Below are 7,771 nucleotides of genomic sequence, written 5' to 3'. Positions count from 1 at the left end.
CTTTCTGTTGTTTTCTTCAATTTGATTCTGGAGCTGTCTGTGGAATTCTAATTCATCAGATTCTGAGAGATCTAACATTTCTTGCATTTCCAAGAGAGTCTCATTGCTAGAGATACTCAATTGGTCTTCTAATCTGAAGAATCTTCTCACACCCTTGTCATCCATGAATTCCATCAGCCAGTAGGGCCTTAGATGCACTCTTCTCCCTGTGTATGGGATGATAAGAGTTTTGGGTAGTGCATCTTTGGCTCTAACACTCCTTAGCTCTTCAATCTTCTTCAATACTAATCTTCTTGCAGTTACATTGAACCCAAAGTTTTTCTTGAAGGATGAATAAACTTTGATCAACACAGCTTGGCTTTCTTGAAGTATCCTGTGAAGAGGCCACTAAATCTCCCTTCCCCCTTTGTACTTGAACACCAACCTTTCAGGTAGGTTTCTGTATGCATCAATTGCCCTTACCCCATCCAGCTCCTCCAGATAAAGGTTTAGATCTGAGAATTCTTTGATGTCACACAAGTACAAGTAGTCTCCCCTGTTGACCTTGGGTTGAGCTTTGACTACTGACTTGGATTTGAGAGGTGACAGCTTCACTTTCTTGACTGCCCTTGATTTTGTCCTTCTTGGCTTAGTAAGAATTGGTAAGTTGAAGTCAGGAATTGGTAATTTATCCCACTCTATTAGCTCATCCTTTGGCACAATAGGCTCTCCATGTATGTTCCTGTAGGGGTCCACCACCCTTATGTCTTCAAACACCACAGAGGGCTTTGATGCTTGAGTTTCAGCTTGAGTGGATTCCTTTGGAAATTGATCTTCCAATTCCTTGTCAACAACATCCAACTTTCTTTTTGTTCTTTTAGCCAGGTCTTTCTTTCTTGAGGATTTCTTCTGTTCTTCAATCTTCTTCTCTGATTCAGTAGCTTGAGATGGTTGAGAGGGAATTTGTTGAGAAGAATTCACAGCCTGTAGCTTGGCCAAGATAGCAAACTGTTCTTTCTTTTGTTTAGACTTCTTTGCATCTAGAGCAGCTTGCCTCTTTTCCTGCTTCAATCTGGCTTTTTCTTCTTCCTTTGCATGAGCAAATTATGGATGTCCAGCTACCACACAAATTTCCTTCCCATTTCTGAATATCTTTGCAATTCTCTTTCTTGAGGCTGAATCAGCTGGATCTTTGTAGAGGAGAATAGATCTTGACAGAAGCTTATTTTCATCAGGCTTGGGTGTCTCATACACAGAATCCATAGGGTTCTTCAAAGATAACTTTGAATAGTTTGCCCTTGGTTTAAGAATTATCTCAGCCTTTGTAGTCTTGATGCAGGAAGATTGTCCTTTCTCCAGATAGTTTATGCTCATCTCATTCACATTGATTGGCTTGACATGAGAGTGATGGATGGCTGATTGATCTGGTTCCTTGACTAATTGAAACTTTTTCTGTATTTCCTCATCAATCTTTTTCCAGTTGATCAGAGTCAACTCTCCTTTATCAGCATCTTTCAAATTTGCTGATGCTGCATTTATAAGATCTATACCATCTGCAACTGGTGGCTTGGAGATAGTAATTGAAGGTACAATTACTTTGCTGATTTGAACTAGAAGTTTCTCCCCCTCAGTTGGTCCTTTCTCCCTCTTACTTGATTCTCTCTCCCCTTTTTTGTTATCATCAAGTGGAGGAGTTAGGCCTTGTGCTTTAACCAGTTGCATAAGAAGATTTGTCTGAGTCTGTTGATTTTGAAGAAGTAGAGCCACTGAATTCTCAATAACCTGAACTCTGTTCTCCAGCTTGGCTATCTTCTTGTCAGAATCTGATTCTCTCCTTAATCTTAGTAATAGATCATGCATGGTACCATATGACATTATTGAATCCAGCTTCTCAGAGTTATATGTCTTTAAGTCAGCTATATCCTTTTTCAATTCATCCACACTGAGATTCTGTCTTGAGTGTTGGATCTTCATTAAATGTAAGGAGTCTAGGTGAGCTTGAAGAACAACCTTGGTACCAGCATCTGAAGCTTCCTGAAGGGCCTGCTGAATAGCTATTACTTGTTTTACCAAAGACACCTCAAATTGCCCTGGTGAAAATTCCTTTGCCCATGCCCATTTAGGTAAACTGAAAGCAGAACTTGGGCCTTCAGCTCCCCCTAAGTTCATGCTTCCATCCAAAGAACCAGAGTCATCATCATCAGAATTTACTCCAAATTCTTCAGATGGCTCTCCAGCTTGAGAAGGCATTCTGTTCACAGCAGCTTTATCTCTTTGAAGAGATTCTATGGTGTGCACTAAATTCAAAGTCTGCTCTGCCTCCACATTGCCCTGAGCAACCAACAGTTGATAGGCTGAAACAGGGTGAGTAAAAGTGTCAGCATCCAAGGAAATGTTATCAATTACAGCTTTGTAATGTTGCTGAAATTGTCTTTCCTTTTCATCATCATCCACAATCATTGACTCACTGGCAATGGCTGGTTCCATCCTTATTTCTCCAGTTACTGCCTTTCTCTCATATTCTCTCTTTTGTTGCATCAGGGTCTCACCCTGGCTCCCCACCCTCACACCCTCACCTTCACCTACTAAGGTGGGACTCCTCCCACTCACTTTTGCCAATCCTGAATGAATGGATTGCTGAGATTCACTCTTTTCCTCTCCTTTTGCCTGGGAGCAACCCAGCCTCTCACTCAATGCACTCTCCTCTCTTAGTCCTAAGAGTGATTGTATTACCACAAAATCTTCTGCACTTGAAATTATTGAAGTTTGAAGTTGTGCAGAGACACTCGACGGATAAGTGATATCCGTCGGGTGAGTGGTAAAGCTATCCGACGGATAACTGCTGTTAAGCTTATCCATCGGGATACAATCACTACTCGACGGATGAGCAATATCAATCGAGAGAGTAGAAATGAATGAGGTGGGAAGAGAAACTATTGTTGACTCTGTGTTGATTGAAGTTATTTGAGGCACAGATGTCACAATAGAATCAGAAAGAATTGGCAAGTGAGCCAACAAATCATCTAAAAGATGATGCTCACTGGCACTAGATTTTGGCTTCCCCAACAGAGTTAAAGAAGGGGAATCAGGAATTGAAGTGTTTATCATGTCCACTTCCAGTGAGTTAGTTGGTGAGTATTGTGTTTTTATGGCTTTTATTATGAGAGATTTTGGCTTTGACTCCACATTTATTGGAGCCACATCAATCTGAATTTGAGAAGGTGCAGGGACTGTGTCTTTAGCACCAGTTTGCACTAAGTGTGTGCCCTGTGCATCCCCAGTTGTTTTGGATTTCTTCTTTCTAGTGTAAGTTTGGTGTGAGCTTGTGTCCCTAACCCTCTTGGCCTGTGCTCTTGGATGAGAGCTTTGTTCAATAGCCACATCCTTTTGGGAGGATGCAGCTAGAAGTGAGCTTTTGTCCTTTTTAAGCACTACAGTTTGTTGGGAAACTGCAGTGTGGCTAGGCTGGGATTCACTCAACTCTCCAACCTTATCCTTGGGGTTTCTTTGATGTTCACCCCTTCCCTCACCTATCTTACCCTCCTTCACACTCCCCTCTTTGGCTTTGGTAGATTTTTCAACTGGTACCTTTTGAGAGATACCAGAGGGGGTTTTCTTTGATTTGGATTTAGAAATTGCAGTTGTTTTGGCAGCTTTGGTAGGCAATTGTTTGGTCATTGTCACAGTTGCCATAGCTAAGCCTGAAGTCAAAGAAATAGAAGAGATTGGAATAGTTGAGGGTCTGGATGAACTTACCTCACTTACCTGAGGTGTCAACATTACAGGAAAATAGAACATTGGCACCTCCTTGTGATGGTTGGCTATGTTCAAGTCTGCAGTGATTCTTCTCTCTTCAACCCAACAAGCTAATTTGTTGTTTGGGTTCTCAAGTTCAATCTCTTGACAAAGATGGTTAGCCAAAAGCATAAAAAATCTAGCATAGTAAATATTCTTTCCTCTTTTGGCTAAGTCACCTAGTTTAAAACCGAACTCATACACAACAAGGTCACTGAAATTGTAATATTTTTCTGTAACTAGCATGTATAGCATGTTAAGCATGGAAATGTTCACAGAATCAAAATTACTGATGTTTCCAGAAAAGACTTTAGTTACTACATCACACAAGTAACTCCATTCCTTCCTAAGACCTAGTCTTCTAATTTCACTTAGTTTTGCAGTAGGAAGTGCATAATGAATGAAATTGAGCATATTGACAATATCAGTGTCAGTGTGTGGTGCAGTTACATTATCATCAGGAATCTTGAAACATGCTTTTATTACATCACTATTGATACAGAAATCATTACCTTTGATGGTTAGAGTGATGGTTTTGTCAGTAGAGTTGTAGATTACTGTTGTCCACATCTCCTCAACAACTTCACAATAAATTGTGGGTGATTCCAGCATGGCAAAACTTAACTTGCAGTTGTGCACGAAGTCCATCATCTTATGATAGTCTTCAAATTGCTGAATCCCCTTATTGACCAAGGCAGTGAAGTTGTTCTTCTCATAGATGAACCCAGTCTGTGACATGATCTTAACTACGGGTGCCATTATTAGAGAAGAAAAGCTTGAAGAGAAAGAGGATTTTTGCTTGAGAGATAATGAAGTAACACAGTTGAATTTGAGAACGATAAAAGAAAATGATTAGAATGAAATAAGCTTTTATACTTTACTCAAAATCAACTGATAAAAATAATAAAGAGAAGTAAATTACCCAATAGAAATTGTCTAAAATAGCTGTTTTAAAATAAACTGTAAAAATTCTACCCATTATCCGTCGTGTAATGCTTACAAACTGTAAGTATACTCGATGGATAATGTTCAGGGAATTAACGGTTAAGATTTAGAAACTTCGATGGATGAGGATAAGTTGATATCCGTCGAGCTTTAAAATACTCCAGAAAAGTAATTGATTTTTATTTACAATTTGTATATCGACGGATGACTCAACTCGATGGATAATGGTCATCCGTCGAGATGCAAATTTTGACTTAGCCAACATTTTCATCCAAGACAAAAAAAATAGTTAAATTTCTGGATACCTTTCAACTTGCAAAATAATTCAGATAAATTCAAGAGTAATTAAGCATACCTAACTCACTTACCAACCTAGAAAAGGTGGATTCATCCAGTGGTTTGGTAAAAATATCTGCAAGTTGCTTCTCACTTGGAACAAAATATAACTCTACAGTACCATTCATTACATGTTCCCTTATGAAATGGTACTTGATGTCTATATGCTTTGTCCTTGAATGTTGCACTGGATTTTCAGTGATGGCAATTGCACTTATGTTGTCACAAAAAATAGGAATCCTTTCAACTTGCAAACCATAGTCTAGCAATTGATTTTTCATCCATAAAATCTGTGCACAGCAACTGCCAGCAACAATATATTCAGCTTCAGCTGTAGAAGTAGAAACTGAATTTTGCTTTTTACTGAACCAGGACACAAGCTTTTCTCCTAAAAATTGACAGGTTCCTGTTGTGCTTTTTCTATCAATTCTGTAACCTGCATAATCTGCATCTGAATAACCAGTTAGATCAAAACCAGAATCTCTAGGATACCAAATGCCAAGGTTTGGTGTTCCTTTGAGATATCTGAAAATTCTCTTAATAGCTATCAAATGAGACTCTCTAGGATCAGCCTGAAATCTAGCACACAAACATGTATCAAACATTATATCTGGCCTACTAGCTGTTAAGTACAGAAGTGAGCCAACCATGCCCCTATAACTTGAAATATCCACAGACTTTTCAGTAGTGTCTAGTTCAAGATTAGTTGCAGTGGCCATGGGAGTTTTTGCAAATGTGCAATCCATTAGATCAAACTTCTTTAAAAGATCAAAAATATATTTAGTTTGACTAATGAATATTCCATCACTAACTTGCTTAACTTGTAAACCAAGAAAGTAAGTTAGTTCTCCCATCATACTCATTTTATACTTGCTTTGCATCAGTTTGGCAAACTTTTTACAAAGTTTCTCATCTGTAGTGCCAAAAATAATATCATCTACATAAATTTGAACAAGTATGCTAGAGCCATTCACATTTCTGAAAAATAAAGTTTTATCTACAGTACCTCTTGTGAAGTGATTTTCCAAAAGGAACTTTGATAAAGTGTCATACCAGGCTCTAGGTGCTTGCTTCAGTCCATAAAGTGCTTTCAGTAGATAATAGACATACTCTGGGAAATTTCGATCTTCAAAGCCAAGAGGTTGACTTACATACACTTCTTCCTCCAAATCTCCATTCAGAAAGGCACTTTTGACATCCATTTGATAGACCTTGAAATTGCATGGGCTGCATAGGCTAAGAAGATTCTGATGGCTTCAAGTCTTTCAACAGGAGCAAATGTTTCATCAAAATCTATTCCTTCTTGCTGACAATAGCCTTTAGCAACCAATCTTGCTTTGTTCCTTACTACTATACCATTTTCATCCATCTTGTTTCTGAATACCCATTTGGTGTCTATTGGATTCTTTCCTGTAGGCTTGGGTACCAGCTTCCATACTTTATTCCTTTCAAATTGGTTTAGCTCCTCCTGCATAGCTAAAATCCAATCAGGATCTAACAAGGCTTCTTCTACCTTCTTTGGTTTTTCCTTAGACAGGAAGCTGCTGTATAGATATTCTTCTTGAGTTGCTCTCCTGGTTTGAACTCTGGAAGAAACATCACCAATAATCAGTTCAAAGGGGTGATCTTTTGTCCATTTTCTTGGTTGAGGTAGATTAGCCCTAGATGAAGAGACCTCAATGTTGTCTTGATGTGTGATTGAGTTTTGATTGCTAGAAACTCCCCCTGAGTTTGTGGATCTTTGATTTGAGATTGGGGTGCTTTCTATGGGTGATCTGCCTTGACTTCCTGCTCCTTTTGATAACCCGAAAGATGGTGAATTTTGAGTACCGACAGATGAGGCAGGTTGTCTTCCAACGGATAATACAGATTGCCTTCCGACAGATGAAGCATTATGTAACTCGACGGATGTTGAGTTTTGTGCTTCATTTGTAGTAGATTTGTCTGCATTATCCTTAGACACTGTTTCTTGATCACTTTCATCATCACTTTCATCACTGACCATCTCAACATTATCGAATTTGAGGCTCTCATGGTAATCTCCATCTTTTAGTCCTTCAATCTTTTTATCATCAAACACAACATGGATAGATTCAACAACAATGTTGGTTCTTAGATTGTAGACTCTGTATGCTTTACCAACAGCATATCCAATAAAAATTCCTTCATCTGCTTTAGCATCAAACTTCCCATTTTGATCAGTTTGATTTCTCAGAATATAGCATTTACAGCCAAAGACATGAAGAAAGTTCAGAGTTGGCTTCTTGTTCTTGAACAATTGATAAGGTGTCATGCATCTTGCTTGATTAATCAGAGAGATGTTCTGAGTGTAGCATGCAGTGTTTACAGCTTCTGCCTAGAAGTATGTTGGTAGTTTTGATTCTTCAAGCATTGTCCTTGCAGCTTCAATAAGAGATCTATTCTTTCTTTCCACTACTCCATTCTGTTGTGGAGTCCTTGCTGCTGAAAACTCATGCAAGATTCCATTTTCCTCACAAAATGCTTTCATGACATAGTTCTTGAACTCAGTTCCATTATCACCCCTGATTCTTCTAACTTTGAAATCAGGATGATTGTTAACTTGCCATATGTGATTGATGATGATTTCACTAGCCTCATCTTTGGACTTTAGGAAATAGGTCCAAGAGAACTTTGAGAAATCATCTACAATTACTAGGCAAAATCTTTTCTTTGAGATTGACAAAAGATTGACTGG

The sequence above is a fragment of the Apium graveolens genome, chromosome 2 (genome assembly GCF_009905375.1).
Source record: "Apium graveolens cultivar Ventura chromosome 2, ASM990537v1, whole genome shotgun sequence".
Lineage (NCBI taxonomy): Eukaryota > Viridiplantae > Streptophyta > Magnoliopsida > Apiales > Apiaceae > Apium > Apium graveolens.
Note: the sequence above shows the minus strand (reverse complement) of the source record.